General features: G+C 42.9%; 1 long non-coding RNA gene across 1 annotated transcript; it reads right to left on the bottom strand.

Moving 5' to 3' along the window:
- Positions 1-1,781: 1,781 nt before the first annotated feature.
- Positions 1,782-9,044, bottom strand: LOC308194841. Its single transcript, XR_013950928.1, has 2 exons — positions 4,003-9,044; positions 1,782-2,936 (listed from the first exon to the last, which is right to left on the bottom strand). It is a non-coding gene; the product is annotated as an uncharacterized lncRNA (long non-coding RNA).
- Between the last annotated feature and the right edge of the window lie 6,396 nt (positions 9,045-15,440).

Below are 15,440 nucleotides of genomic sequence, written 5' to 3'. Positions count from 1 at the left end.
AAGGGGAATTGGACTTAGAACAGTGTTCTCACTTGTGTGTAAGCTTGCAGTGGTTCAAAATTTCAGTCATGTACCATCCAGGTAATGTTCTTATGTTACATGTAGTTTGATGATTTTCCCTAGCCTATATATTTTTTCCCAGAATTATGGAAGTGAAGCAGCTGAGCTCGTCAGCTTTTTCCCCAAAGAAAACTCCCCTTCCACCCTCACATGGCATGGGGGTGTGACTGGGTAATGCCCATCTGATGACAGGAGCTGCTTTTGATGCAGCCTCAGAGGAATCGGCTCCTTCCCAGGGTAGGGAAGTTTACCACAGTGCCAGGAGAAAACATCGTAGCAGGCCCCAAGCATCACTGAAGCAGCAGGAGTTAAGCGGCAAAGAAGGAGAAAGACTGCTGCACCACAGTCCAAAGGATTTGAAAAGATGATACTTGAGACAGAGCCGTTATGGAGTATGGTGTCTCGCTTTTATGGCCATTAGATGTAAATTAATTAAGCCAAATTGTTTCTTGGCTTGTCCTGCCATCACCTTACGCCTGGAGCGAACATTGCTTGCAGCAAATGTTTCTGCTTCTGGAACCTGCCTGGGTCTGCCCAGGCCTATTTTAGATGCACCATTCACTGCTGATTGCATTTTAAAGCCTTGCAGGGGGAAAGGGCTCATCTTCTTGTCCTCATTTGGATGAGGGTTTAATATATGTGAGGAAGGAGCCAAATTAGTCACTGGCAAACTGTTGAGGGCTTCCTCACAGAGGAAAACGCTGCCACTGAAGTGTGGACGATGGAGGTACAAGAGAAGTGGGTTTGCATGCTGTCCAGAACAGATGGTGGAAAGCAACCATTTCTCTGTCTTAATTCATGAACAAATTACCTATTTTCTAATGTAATGATATTCTCAAGCTAGCAGTACATCCCAGGTACAATAAGTCTGTAGCAAGGAGATGAATTATTAGGTACAGAAAACCTTTTAGCAACCAAGATCCCATTCTGTAAAGTGACAGAGGTTAAGAAGTCTCCTTGACTTGAATGAGACTTGAGTTTTTCAGCACTTTGCCTTGTAAATTACTTATTTCAAAAATTTTAGCTGTTTATCCTTTAAATCATTTTTTCATTCCTGTTCTTTCTCAAAGCTGTTTTGAAAGCTGCTTTTCCCTCGGTAGCTGTTACCAGTGGGGTGACGCTTGCCGGTGCGTGCAGGACGGCAGTCACAGGCAGAGGCTGGCAGGTCCTTAATGCAACCTGGCCAGTGTCACAAAGCCTGGCAGCAGGTCTGCAGCGTTCCCCTTGCTGTCACTTTCTGCACTGATGCACCTCGTTAGGTGCTCCGCAAGAGCTGACTCCAGCTGACAGAGAATTTCCTCAGGCACTGCAGCTCCCTGAGCTCAGACTTGCTGCTGCTAAAGATGCTCAGCCTCTCTCCAGACAGCTGAGCACTGGATAACTGTCCTTTGCTTCTCGTTAGAGTGGAAATGTATTCCAGCAGTCAGCGCTCGTGTCCTCACCCTAACAAGATTAGGAAAAGCATGAGGATGCAGTTTTCCTGAGAGAACAAATATTTCTAGGCCTTTAAGCTTATTTCCTTAAGTCTCTCTGTGAATCTTGCTGTTGCAGAGAGGAAAAAAGATAAAAATGGTCTTGAGTCTACTGCCCATTTGTGACGCTTAGTCAGATAAGAGAACCCAATGCATGCAAATATTTGATTTTATTATTTTTTTTTTACATTTTGTTTCATAGTTTCTTCATTCCATCTGTGATAAGAGAGATAAGAAACTATTTGGCTAAGGTCTGTAAGCAAGGGAGCTAACTTGGCTTTTCTCAGTTAACAAGTTCTTATCCCAAGGTCTTCAGCAGGTAAATTGCAGGTAACAACTTCATTTTTTAGCTTTCCTTCAGAATCTCTATTTTTGTTTTGCTGTTGTTGTTCTAATGCATTGGGATGCAATCTTGGGACCTAGCTTTCTGTTATAAAATGCTTTGGGGAGTCTGCTCCTTGCTGTGTGGATGCCTCAGTGGAGACAGGACTTCTAGACAATTTAGTTTTGACCCTGCACCTGGCATGGGTTGCATCATTGCTGACACCTGCCTGTCTCTCCAGCTGGGCTTTATCAGCTCGGGGGATTTTTCATTTGTTACACTTTAAAAAATATATATAATTCAATGCTTTTTTTTAATCCTCCACTTAAATTTCAAGATTGGTAACACAGATCTTTTCTGATGCTACCCATCTCCCATCTTTTCTGAAAGCTTCCCTATTTTTTCCCCTTCAAATCCCAGTGCAATACAGATTGTAGAGGGGAAAAAAAGCATAGCAATTACCAGATATCCCAGAGAGAAGGCAGTCACTACCCCTACAGTGGCAGCACAGACTTTCTCCTTTCTTAGTGCTTCCGATATCTCCTGGGGAAACTCAAAACCCATTTAACTCGGGATCCTCTCTGCTTGGCTTCTTCTTCCAAGCAGCATGTGAGAGGACGAGGAAATGGCCTTGAGTTGCGCCCGGGGAGGTATAGGCTGGGTATTAGGAAAAAAAAATAACTCTGTCATGGGATCTGATATGTAGCAAAGATTTTTTGAAGTGTCTGTAAAACATTGATCATTTGGTAGGGAAATCTTTCATTTCTTCTACTTCCAGCACTGTTAATGATTTATTTGGTGTATGCATTTTTTTCGTATATGTATTCAATGAACATTAGAATTAATTTTTATCTCCTGAATAATGTTGAGTATGACGTTTTCTACCTCAACATTTTTGTGGTATGTTTTTATTCAAATCAGCGTTCATTCTAATCCCGTTGCCACTCCTGGTGAAAGCTCTTCAGGTGCTGCTGCTGGCAGGGGATGGAGGGCAGCAGTCCTGCCCAGGTCCTTGTGTTGCCTCCGTGTCAGCCTGGGATCCAAGGTGCATTTCAAGATGTGCACCCTGGCTTTTCTGTCCTCTGGGGAGAAAAAAAAACAAAGAAAAAAAAAAAACAGCATGCCTGCTTCGTGAGAGCTGCTTTGAAGGCTGGTGTGTTTTGTGACAGAGGTCACCCATGTCTCCAGTGACCTTAAGAAGGTGTCACACGCTGCCTCTCTTCTGTCTCAGTGCCAGTGACGGGGCAAGGATAATTTTGGCTCTATACAGGAGTGTCAAGCCTTTGCCTAGGTTTCTGACTGGTGGTTTAGGAGGAATCCTTTGCCAAGTGCATAGTTACATGCAGTGCAACAGAACAGACCTTGAACCTAAATAAATTGCAGGTAGGCTTCTGCCTTCCTCCTTTCAGGCGTTTTATAAGGAATATGTAGAACAGTTTCTCTCTCACATGAAGAAATAGCATTTTACTATTATTGTATAAAAGGAAAACACAATGAGCCCTTAAATAACACTTCTTGTTCCACCTCCCGTGACCTCCTGGGGTTTCCATATGTCTTACAGTTGCCTGAAGAGCTGTGCTACTGCCTGCTTCACAGTGGTGGCTGTGTCTCAGCAGCTAGCGCACGATGCCAGCTGAATGTGCGTGGGTGTCTTTTGTGTGTTTCTGAATCAAAGGAGTTTCAATGCTGAAAAGCATCTTCTCTTGAGGAGGAGAAATGGAGCTTACTGTATCAGAGGTGTAGGCAGGCACAGATCCTATGGCATTATTACTGTAAAAAGCACTGAAGCACTCCAATAAAAAACTCAGCAGTTAATAGTGCCATACGCTGTGATTATTATCTTTGTTCATGTCTTCCTGCTCCAATGATTTTATTAACAGCAAGAATTTGCAAAACCATTCTAGCATTGCAGTTCACAGATGTGTAATATCTGTTACCTTCCTGTCTGGACAATGAGCTGTCGCAAGTGAAAAAAAAAATTTACTGGACCTTGGATTTGTTGCTTTTAGGATAATCCTCTTCCTATGCTGCTAGTAATAATATACAGATGAACGGCAACTACTGTACGGTTTAGAAGATTGGCAGTGTAAAACCCAGTTTGAAGTGACTTTATAAAGGCTTTTTTTTAAAAGATACTGCATGCACTACCTTAGTTTTTGTAGGATCTCATTTCTTGAAACACAGCTCCTTCATCTTAGGGACCTGGAAAGAAAGTCCTCCTTCCCTGCCCTGCCCAGCTGTAAGCACGGTGCTGTGCACTCCTTTCCTTACCACCGGCACATGGAACTGTTCTTGGGAAGCATCTTGCAAATACAAAACAAAAGCTCAGGTGAAGATGCAAATTAATTGTTGAATGTCTGTAAGGACCACAGAATAAGATGCACAGCAATGAAAGGCAGTGATATCAGAAAGCCAGCAGCAACTCATACGAGCGTGCTGTTTGTCAGCTCAGAACAAAACCAGCTGTAGATGATGTAAAATAGGACCGGGAATGGTGACTGAATTCTGGATGGCCTGTAGAGCCAGCCAATGCATAACTCAATTTGGCTTTTATTTAGTTTGTGTATACAAGCTGTGCTGTGTACAGTCCCTCAGATGATCTCCAGCTCTTCTCAGCAGTGTACAGCTTGGATATGCGTGAGCAAACCTGTGAATTTGTCCTGTTACCTTGAGAAGTCTTCTATAGTGCCTCTCGGCATCAGGCCAGCCACTATTTTCTCCGCAGAATGCAGAACTTCAGAGCATTCTCAGATACTTTAGGACTCTTAACATACTAAAGCACGTTCCAGCTTGGCCTCAGAAAAGCCATCTCTGTTTGTCTCAGAGGGGCTCCCTGCTTGTTTGTGGTAAGTGCAGAGCAGGAAACAAGCTCTGCAGTAGCATTAGCTTGTGCTGGATGCTGAGTGCCATAAAAGGCATTTAAATTATGTATGTGCCTCCTGGCTGGCCTTTGAGTTTATCTTCAGCAAGCTCAGCTTATTTGAGCCCGATGCTATCATAATGGGGCTTTGATACTTTCATACGTGTCTTCTCCTTTAACAAGATAGAAATAGCTTTAAACATTTTCCTGTATTTGGCTTTTCCAGGAAGCTTAGCACATTTGTATCTATTGCTTGCATTTCCTATTTTGCCTTTTTAACAGTGAAATTGTTGAAATGATTGCCTGAAGCCCAGACTCCCTGGAGTTAGCAGAAAGTTGCTGTGCTTTTCTAAAATTGCTTACTTGAGACTTCCCATGCATGTGCTCTGTGCTTTATTTCCAAAACAGAAAACTTTCTCTTAATCATGAGAATTTATTTCTTACAGGCATATATTTTTGATAACTGATTTTACAGCCAGGAGAAATGTGGCAGATCTGACCTACCTGTAAATCAGTGAAGTATGGACACAGTTGGGAAAACAAGGTAATAACTCAGACTGAGACAAGGGAAACAAAGAAAAGCTGTCAGAGTGGAAGTTTTATAGGCGAATTCCTCATAGTGAGGTTGGTGCACCTATCTTGTTTATATTTGCAGTAGCGATGGTAGCACGAGAATTAGGCATATAATAAACTTACAGAAGCAATAGTGTCAGAAGGTTACACAAGAACACCGTGGCTAAGGTCTGAAGTTTTTTTAAAAAGGGGAGGGAGGTAATTTCGTAGTGTGATGTGGAAGAGCATTTGGTTAAGAAGGCACTCTAAAAGCTCCTCTGTTGAAAGTGACAAAGGAGGGGTAGCAGGAGCTTTGCCTGAACACAGGGTGAGGAAGAGCCAAGAATAAGATACAGCTGTCAGAAAATGTATTCCTGGATATTTTGGTCAGTACGTTTTTACTAGAGTCATGTAACAACTCATAACATCACACTGATTTTTTTTAATATAAAATTAATAACCAACTCAATCTGGTACAGAAGAGGCTTCATGGAAATGAAGCTTTTATGGAAGCTGGCTTATCAAGGTAGAATGAAGTCATAGGGCAAAGCACCAGGGTAAATAGGTTAAAACTGTCTGATAGTAGCATTAACCTGGATATTAGTAACAGTTTTTAGACACTGATTTGAGTAAGATTCCGATGCAGTAGAATCAATGACAACGAGCACTGTAAATAGCTTTAGGATAAAGCTTGATCGTTTCCAGAACAGATGCTATGGGATGATTACCTGCAAGACGGGGAGCAGGTCTCACCCGGCTCCCTGGCACAGCCACAATGAAAAGCTGAGCTGAGTTTAGCACCTGCCCTTCCAGAGACGTCAGCACATGGTGGGCACATTAAGTGGTCTTCAAAGATCCTGTTTTCACTTGTTTCCTCTGTTCTGGTTGTCAACACTTTGCAGCGCTGTGTGTCACGCAAAGAGCTTATCTAACCTCATCTTTGCTCTGACTGGCTTGTTTTACTAAAGAATACATTTTCAAGGTAACACAGTTTATAATTTGCTTAATACTGATCTCTGTTTCCTTTCTGCTCCTCTGTTTTCTTAGTACAAAGATATTTACCTACTAGCTTGGAGGCAGGGAAAGAAAGGGTGATATTATTTCCTATTGAACTACCAAACTGATATGATCTGTGTTTGCATCGTTAGATTGGAAGAAAGAAAGGAGTTAAACAATTAGGCTCTTAAGTCAAGTTATTGCTAAATTCTGCTTGCTTGCTTCTGCCTTGCTCAATAAACTGTAAATCGTAGTAACGTGCCCCCAGCATCCTAGCTTGGACATTCAATTACTTGTGGCCATAAAAGCTGATAATCTCCTGGTCAATGATGCAAGCAACACTTCCCACTTCAGTTAACCGAAATTGCTCAACAATTACAGCACCTTCCTCCCCTTTCACACGCAACCCAGCAGCCCACAGACGTCTGGGCAGAAGCAGCCTTTCACAAGAGCCATGGTACGAGGGAAACCTTTCCGGCGCTTGTTAACAATTCCAATCTAATCCCACTCACCAGGAAAACCACAACTGTTACCGCCTCGGGGCTTCTGCAATTGGACCAAGTAACTCAAATGCAGTTCCTCGTCAGTAAAAGTGTAATCTGCAAAGCAACTGTTGCAGGTGGCGTTAGCTGATGTACTTCATCGCCTAGTGAGCAAAGAAATGCAGGATTAGGAAAATGTGGAGTCTGAATTCAGCTTTAAAAGGAAGGATAGCCCAAAGACTAGAGGTAAAGCCTTTTTTACTTTTGGGTAGTGCATCAAATAACACTAATTAATTCCTCCTTACCTTTGCTGAAAGAGGAAGGCTTGACTCTACCTCCCCTTTTGTAAAGGTGGAAGGAAGAGGGGCAGAAGTAAGATGGATCATTTAAGGAAATCTCAGAGTTAAATGGGATGGCATTCTGAGACCAGTGAGTTTATACTGCTTCAACCTGCATGTAAAAGCTTTCCATCTCTGTGACATGCCTTTCAGAGCACAGGGTCCTCCAGAAAACAGGCAATCGCAGTGCAGGATGGTACTCCGAGCTTGTTGGTAGGCAAGGGTAAAACATTCGTGTATGCTCTCTTTAAAAACACATATGTACCTTGTTTGTGGCTGAAGAGAACACACAGAAAAGATGTAACTTAAGAAACTCTCTTCCAAATAACTTGTTAGACATGATACTGTGTCAACGTGGGCAATGTTACTGCAAGGTCATTAGTTATCTTCCACATGGCACTGAGTCCACCATCCCTGAGCCCTGATCATGAAAGCAGCATGTATTATTTACTTTCCCTTAGTACCTACAAACCTCTATGCATTTGGTGCTGTAAAAGCCAGTTGTAAGAAGTCGTATCTGTTTCTAAAGGCTGATGGCTGAGGAAATGAAAAAAGACAAAGGGTTGAAAAAAATATTTTTCTTGTGGAGATGTGGAAGGGCAATTGGTGGGAGCTGAGACTTGTCTGAGATCTCAGAGAAGTCTACGGGAGAGCTAGGAATGGAGCATGGTTCTCCGAGTCCGAATTTACTCCTTCAGCTCAAAGGTCTGTGAACCCTCAGCATGCTAGTTTCCCACTCTTGCATTTTTGCTGGAGAGCCACACTTCAGGAACTCATTTCAGAATCTGTGAAAATGTAGGTAACCAGCCTGAACTCAGCCCAGTAACAAATTATAGGTCCTAGTTCCAGTAAGAAGAATAAACGTTTCTACTGGCATGAAATGATACTGAAGAATTTTAGTGCACTAATGGAAAATTGGTTATCCTGTGCATGAGAGCCTCATTCAGAGATACAGCTCTTGCTCAGGAAACAGGCTGGGATTTCAGGATCTGTTATTGGGCAAAGTTATAAACACTCCAAGTATCAGCAAGTGAGATTTGACTGAAATAACTGAAGAAATGGCACCTAAGGGTGATGTGGTAGAAAGTACGAAGAAACCTGCCAGTTGACTGACAAACCTAGTCATCTTTTCGACCTGATGAAATACAGCAGGGGTTCATTGGCCACAGCTTGGTGCTTCGTTAAAAACTCATCACAACACAACAGTGGCAGCAGCACTGTGAGCTGTTCTGTGTCATCTTCTCAGGGGAGCGCAGGGGCTGTGATGGAAATGGCCCAGATAGTGTCCCGGGAGCTGGGGGTCCTCACCTCGCTTCACCGTCTGATCATGTAAACACGAAACTGGTCATGTAAACACTCCTCTTTGTGAATCTAACATACCTGCTGTCACCACTGCCTCCATGTGAATGGTATGAGCGAGGCAGCCTACTGAGTATGGCTGGAAGGACTTCTTTTTGTCTTCAAAATGAATCAGATATGAAAAAATCAAACACATTCCCAAATTTGCATTTTTATGGCTGTTTTGAAATGAGACACACAATCTTGCTTTGACTGTGTAGGTCGGTACGTATGTACCAATAACACTTTTTTACTCTGAAAAATGTCACCTTTCTAACAGAATACTTATTTTCTTAGTGTTACCTATTTACTGACTGGAAAAGGTGTTATAAAAAGTAATTCTTGCTCCATTGGAAAACCTGTAGCTCCTGAAAAGCTACTGATAAAAATCCTAGGCATAACTAACACTATGTTTGCCCTAGCCCCACTTCTACAAGGGTGTGTTTTCCCTGAGATACACCAGACCCTTTTCCACAGAGACTTTGTTGCTAGGTGATCCGCCCCGAGATAAATCAGTGCTGCTGGGCGGGAGGCACTGTATTGTTTAAAGCCACAGCATTTCGGTGATGGAGCACTTGTGTCAGTCACCCACTGCCATTAGTGCCTAACCGCCCGTCGTTATAATTCTGCAGGTGAAGGACAAAGAGATAAAGCAAAGAGCCCCACGACCGCTTCAGTCTGACACAGATACACACAAGGATTCCCCTCCACACCTCCTAAAACGCAAAAAGGATTCCCAGAGGTGCATGGGTGTCCCTGCATGATCACCTCTCAGTAAGTTCTCCAGCTAATCTAACCTCAGTGCTGCAAGTCTGCAGTCTACTTATATAAAAATATTTGAAGAACAATCCTTTTTCCATTCTGGATCCTGGGTGTTGCTCGCTTTCTGTGGAAGGGCTAGAAAGGTGCACAGTGCAAGACGTCGTCAGCAGAAGCCTCGTGTTGCCTCCTCTCGTAGGATCTGCCTTAAGCAACATGCGCTAGACTGAGAAGGAAACCAAACCAGTTCGTGCCAGTGGCTGCGGCAGAAGTTCTGGGCTGACACCAAGCCCACCAGAAACCCTGAAGTAACCACTGTAAGCCAGAGGAGAAAACTTCAAAATATATATATCTATATTTATGCCACTTCATCACATCTTTTAGGAAGAGTGCCGTGCCTGTCCCTAGGTACCTCATAACAGGAGACTGAAGCTAACTGTGCAGAGTTAACAGAGCTGCAATTTGAAGTAAGGACTGTGGATGGAGGCATACAATTTAAAACACGCTATATCCAAATGCGTATATGTTCTATTACCACCACAAGGGTGTTTTTAAGAAAACGTAGCAAAGAGCAGACAACCTGTCTCACCTGTCATACTGTTCTTTCTCTTTCACTATTCAAGTGTGTAGGAGCCCCTCTACTGGACCAGGATCCTACTGCACTATCCAGGCGTAACCAAAAGGCAGGCCTGACCTCAGATGTAGCTGTTTTGCTTTGTTTGCCCCCTAACAATGCTTTAAAATGTCATGTAGGAGACTACAAAATTGCCACTGCATTAAACTGCTGTGCCCCAGTCCAACAGAGGCTGCTTTGGCTTCTCCTCTGTGCACCTCCAAAGAGGCTGTTTTATGAGCTAGCGCAGCCCCTGAAAGAACAGAGACCTTTGCACTGCTTGCTTGCTCTTTAAAGATGTGATGTGCTTAGTGTGGATGTAATTTCGAAAGCTTGAGTGCTATAACACTTCAGCTGTAAGCACCGAGGTGGAACTGGAGTAGTTGCCAGTGTGTTGTGTGACCTGAAGTTCTGCAAAGGAGTTGTCATCAATAGCGTTAGTAGGAAAAGCACCCTGGGATCATTGCCTCACACTTAAAAGGAAATGGCAGGTTCAGAAAGGCATCAGTTATACTCAAAGGATGTTTTCTTGCTCTTAATTAGGGAGGTGATGAATTGTAAGTGACACTACACTTCCCACTTTTACCTTGGGGAATTAGCAGAATGAATAACTATTCTGGGGTCTAATATGTGAAGCCTGAAAACTCGTATTGTCAAAGATGTAATATTTAGCATTCTTCTACATTCATTTCTTCCCAGACCGTCTGTTATAAGAGCATCATTCCAGTGTCAAACCAGTCGCTTCCCCTAGAGATCTCATTTTACATGCCAGGGTAAATTTAAGATGCTAGTGTCCCCAGTACACCGAGCCGATCGTTGTGTGTTTTGTAAGTTCTGGCTCTGTTCTTTGCTTTTGAACTCACAAATATAATAAACTATCGCCTTTGTTATTCTCAGAACAGTTTAAATACGGGGCAATCCCATTCCACTGAGGATGCTCTCCACCCTTGAAACTTATTTTCTTTAAAACCTTTAATGCCAGTTCCTAACTGCATCCAAGTAAGAGCTGGAGAAGTGTTCCTATTTTAATCAAGGACACTGTGTCGGGGTCTTTCAAGTTCACCCTGTAACCAAAAGAGTTTCAATACACCTTCCCACAGATAAAACCAAAGTGAAGAACAGAATAAAATTAGAGTTCATATTTAGAGCACAGGAAAGCAAACTGGTTTGACAGAAGCAGATTGCAGGTAAGTGGGGACAGTGCTTGCTCCTATCTCTCCCTGGTCCGCTCAGTTACTGCCCCTTCTTGCTAAAGCACACGTGGCTGGGTTTTGTGCTGGTTCTCTGAAAGGTTTCGGATTAATGAGCAGCTGGAGATGACAACAATTTAACACAGATTTATGACAGCTAGAATGGTTCGACTGGCTGCGCTCTCATATTTCTGATCGGCTCCCAAAATTGTGGCTGTATTTGAATGTCCTGAGGAAATTCCAAAGACCTTAACGCTGGTGGGTTGGCCTTTTATACCCTTTACAAAAATTAAACATAGAAGATACAGTGGTAAAGAACTATTTGTAATAAGGGATACAATTGCAACAGTAAATAAAGCCTGATGCAGAAGTGCAAGAGGAATTTGATTTGAAATGGGTATTTCTAAAAATAGGGTCAAATCCTGCTAAAATTCCTTCCTAAAAATGAACAGGCTTACTTCACTTTGGTACCTGAAATGCTGATTGAATGTGACCTCTTTTTTCTTTCTTCCTGGTCCCTAAAACTTTCTCTGTTTTTCATTTGCCTTCCAGAACAGTTGCCAAGGTATCGGGAAGACAGGAATAGCCACAAAACAAATTGTGAGTTCATGGTTTAGGTGATGGCTGACTCCTTCCCAACAAAGCCAGCCTAAGAGAGTGCCCGAGATGTACTGGAAATCTACTTGGCTGTTGTGAGTAAAAGGGCCTTATAAAGCATTCTCCCTTGAGATTCTTTAAAACCGTGGTTTTTCTTAAAGCCATTAAGACATAGAAAGAACAAATGACTAAGGAATCTTATCTTGGCATGAAAATGTGCAGTGGGCAGAGTGCCAAGATAAAAAAAAATCAGTATGAATTCATTTAATGAATATTCCGTATCTGAGCAGCTGTGCACTGTGGCAAGGCAGCTTATGTTGCTAAGAATATGGCCATGATAAAGGCGCCATATAATTTGCTGTAAAATGGATGTCCGTACTAGCGTCCTTACTGTGCATTGTATTTTAAAAGCATGGCAGCTTCTTAACATACCACGTGCAACTTAATGTTAGGCACGGAAGGAAGCTGTTTACTTCAAGAAGCGCTTCCTATAGCACAGTTTGTGTGTGTGTTTACCAAGTGAGACTTAATCCAGTGCACTCTTGCTCCTTCCACTCTACTCCAGTGAAGGAGATGGCAACTGATGTAGCAGCCCACGAAGGTAAGCAACTCTCTTTTTATTTTTGGCTTGTCCCACTGCTAACATTGACTCGTCTTGCTCTGGACATCAGTGTCACAGCAGAATTAATGCAGGAGAAAACAAGCCAATAAAGCGCAGAATTATAACCACAGAAACAAAGAAATTGTATGTGGATATTCCAGAAACAAAGGTGCTGTGCTTAAAATGAGTTGCGGGAGAAAAAAACAGAGAGAGAGATGATAAAATCAGCAGGAAGGTATAGTCAGAGAGACACTGGTCTGTTCCAAAGACTACAAAGCTGCATAACTCCTACCCCACCAGGTCACTAGGAAAACATCATACCCACTGACACCACACCTTGGCTTGGCCATTTTTTCTTTTCTATTTTTTCCAACCAATTCCTAGACATTTCTCTTCCCAGTTTGGTGGCCCGTATTTCACAGTCCAGGGGACTCTATTAGAAAAGGTCTCCAATTGCTGTGAAGAAGTTTATGATCGCCTGTCGGGTTTGACTACTGCAACATTTTTCTTTGGGATAGGAGCAGCATAGGCCTCACCAAAACACTAATTCTGTAGAAAACAACATCATGAAGCATCATATATTCCAATAATCCTTTCTGAAACCTGTATCATATTTCTCTGGAGTCACTTTGATATGCGTCACCTTCTGTAATTCATTTCTGATTGGCTTTATTTCTCCTTCACACTCATTCTCACATCCTCTATGCAATCCCTGTAATGCACCTTTCAAGGCTGACCTCACATTTCCAGGAAAAAGAATCAGAGCTCGGTTGGCATTAATTTATTATATTCCTCCCACCTTTCGCTGCTCATTGCTGTTGTAGCAATTGCCTCCTCTTGGTCCCAGCATGTGTTCAGCATTGCTGATAGATAGCTAACTTGGCAACTGATTAACTCTTTCACTGCTAATATACCACTTGTGGCTTCATTAAATTAAAGGTAGAAACCACAACCGGAGGCACAAGACAGACCTCAAAAACTCCCTTTGTCAGCACAGATGGCCCCTTAATTATGTTTTTCAAATCACAGCAAACAATAGCAGAGTGCTATTTCTCTACTGGACCCATCTACCTTCATCCTTAGCTGTAAGTTCACCCGACAGCTTCTGTACAGAAAGTGTTTACTCTAAAAGGATTTGCCTCCTTTGGTAGTATCCATATGGTACCTTTTTACAGCGTACGCCTTCCCTCATGAAGAGCTGCAGTGATCACATAGGCAAGGTTAGCTTGTTTTGACTGTACATTAAATATCCCTTTGCCTGTTACAGGGAAGGTAGGTGCAACCTCAGGGCAATATTGCAGGCAGAAACTCTCTTTTTGGTTGTATCTTCATCAGCAGTAAGGAGAGTACAGCAACTTATGAGAAAGGTGACTGAATGGCACTTGAACAGCCTACCTTAGAGACCAAGGAAGAAGCAGAAGAGAGGTCCCTGGCTTGAGGTTTAAACTGAGAAGAAAACAAAGGCTTTTCAAGAATGCAGTGCTCTGGGTATCAGTCTGGCACCCCTTGGGTTTAATATGTTTATGGAAGATCAATGAGATGATGCAGGGTTTGGCACTGTGTGTCCCTGGTACGTTGGCACGTTTGTCTTACCCAGCTGACCGAGCAAGAGCCTGTCTGGTCTGAGCTGGGATGGATGCCGGTGGGCTGGGCTGGTGGACCAGACGAGATGGGAATCCAGCTCTTCTCACTTATGGACAGTGTCCAGTGTCAATGGGATCTTTAGTAATCGGCGATTCCAACCTCCTGACTGCTGTGGGAGCGTACGCAGTAGTAATGCTATTTGCCTTTTCTCATCAGCAACTAACTTAAAAGAGGGCAACAATTTCTTGTGGTTACAGGTCACTTTTTTTTGTTGGGTTTTGTTTGTTTGTTTTGGGTGATCATAATTTTTGTATATATAACTTCAGTGTTCACTTATCATGATGTGTTTTGCTGGGGTGCTATAATGTGGAGCCAGATAAACTGAAGGTGGTGAAGAGAAAGTGAGTTATCTTGCTAAATCGAATGGTACCAGTGCTTCAGATATGTTTGACAGCCACTCAGTTGGTATCTGAATGACATTTACTGAGTTCACTTTTAGTAATTCGAGGGAAACCTTTTTCTCTTTTGTATTGTGATGCCCATAGCCAACAGGAGCCTTGAGATGAACTCCTCTCCTCGGAAGTGTGATTGCTGGCAATGCATTTTCATACCGACCCTTGGAGACCTGTAATATTTTTCTTTTAAATCCATACTGCCATCAGCTCTTCTGGTCTTCCATGACCACAGGAAACGACATCCACTGGGTTAATAAGAAAAGTGCAGAAGAGTTTTAAAGTCACTGGCTAGAAGAGCTTTTCCTGGAAATTAAACTGGCAATCTTACAGTGGGGACAGCCCTGTATCTGAACCAATAAATAACTGGATAGGTTTCATTTTTCAAATATCTACTGTGTAAGGTAGACATTTATGGTATTTGCAGCAGAGCGCAACTGATATGATTTCTGTCAGTGCTGATTTTGGACCCTTTCAGTGTGGGGCAATAGCATTTCTTTTACATATCATTTACTTTGTTATACCGAGTAACGCGTGGATGTGCAGTGTGCCCTCCACATGTTGTTTGTCTCACTGTAGTTCTCAGAAACGTTTACCTAGAGCATGTCGATGCAGTGTCAGTTCTGATTTTTTCTACATTTGCCAGAAATGTGGAGGCGCCGTGGTCTCTGCCGGAACCATCCATCACATCCAGTTCTTGTAGCTAAACCTCAGCGAGACAAATAAAGGTAGCCTGTGTTAGATACTGGCTTTTACATGGTCAATTTACATTTTTTTCGTAATGACATACCCAGCTGGGAGAAGTTAGGGATGAGGCAGGTTGGTGATCTTTCCAAGATTGAAATTACAGAAGTGGCTGGGTGTTTTTTTGGGGGAGGGGTGTTGGTTTTTGCTGTTGTTTGGTTGCATTTTTGTTTTTAATGCAGGAGCTTTTATTGACATACTATGTACACACTGTAGTGACCACGTGCCAAAGTGCAGGATTTCACAGCTTATTATATTTCTCTTCACGACAAAATGAAAATAGGAGGAAAGGAGAAAGAAGGGTCGCACTTGCGGTGTGTGACGGTGCAGCTGGTCGTGAGGCGTCACCTCCTCCCCTCCGAGACGGGGGAACACCTTTTGGGGACGAGCCGCCTGCTTCCACAGGTAACAGCGCCTCACCCCCTCCCCTTTTTGGTGCAAAACAAGCACTTTTCGGGGCCCGCCGAGGGGCGGGACGGT

Source organism: Anser brachyrhynchus (assembly GCF_964034855.1).
Source record: "Anser brachyrhynchus genome assembly, chromosome: 4".
Classification (NCBI taxonomy): Eukaryota; Metazoa; Chordata; class Aves; order Anseriformes; family Anatidae; genus Anser; species Anser brachyrhynchus.
The sequence above is the reverse complement of the archived record's forward strand: the minus strand, read 5'-3'. Positions and strand labels throughout refer to the sequence as shown.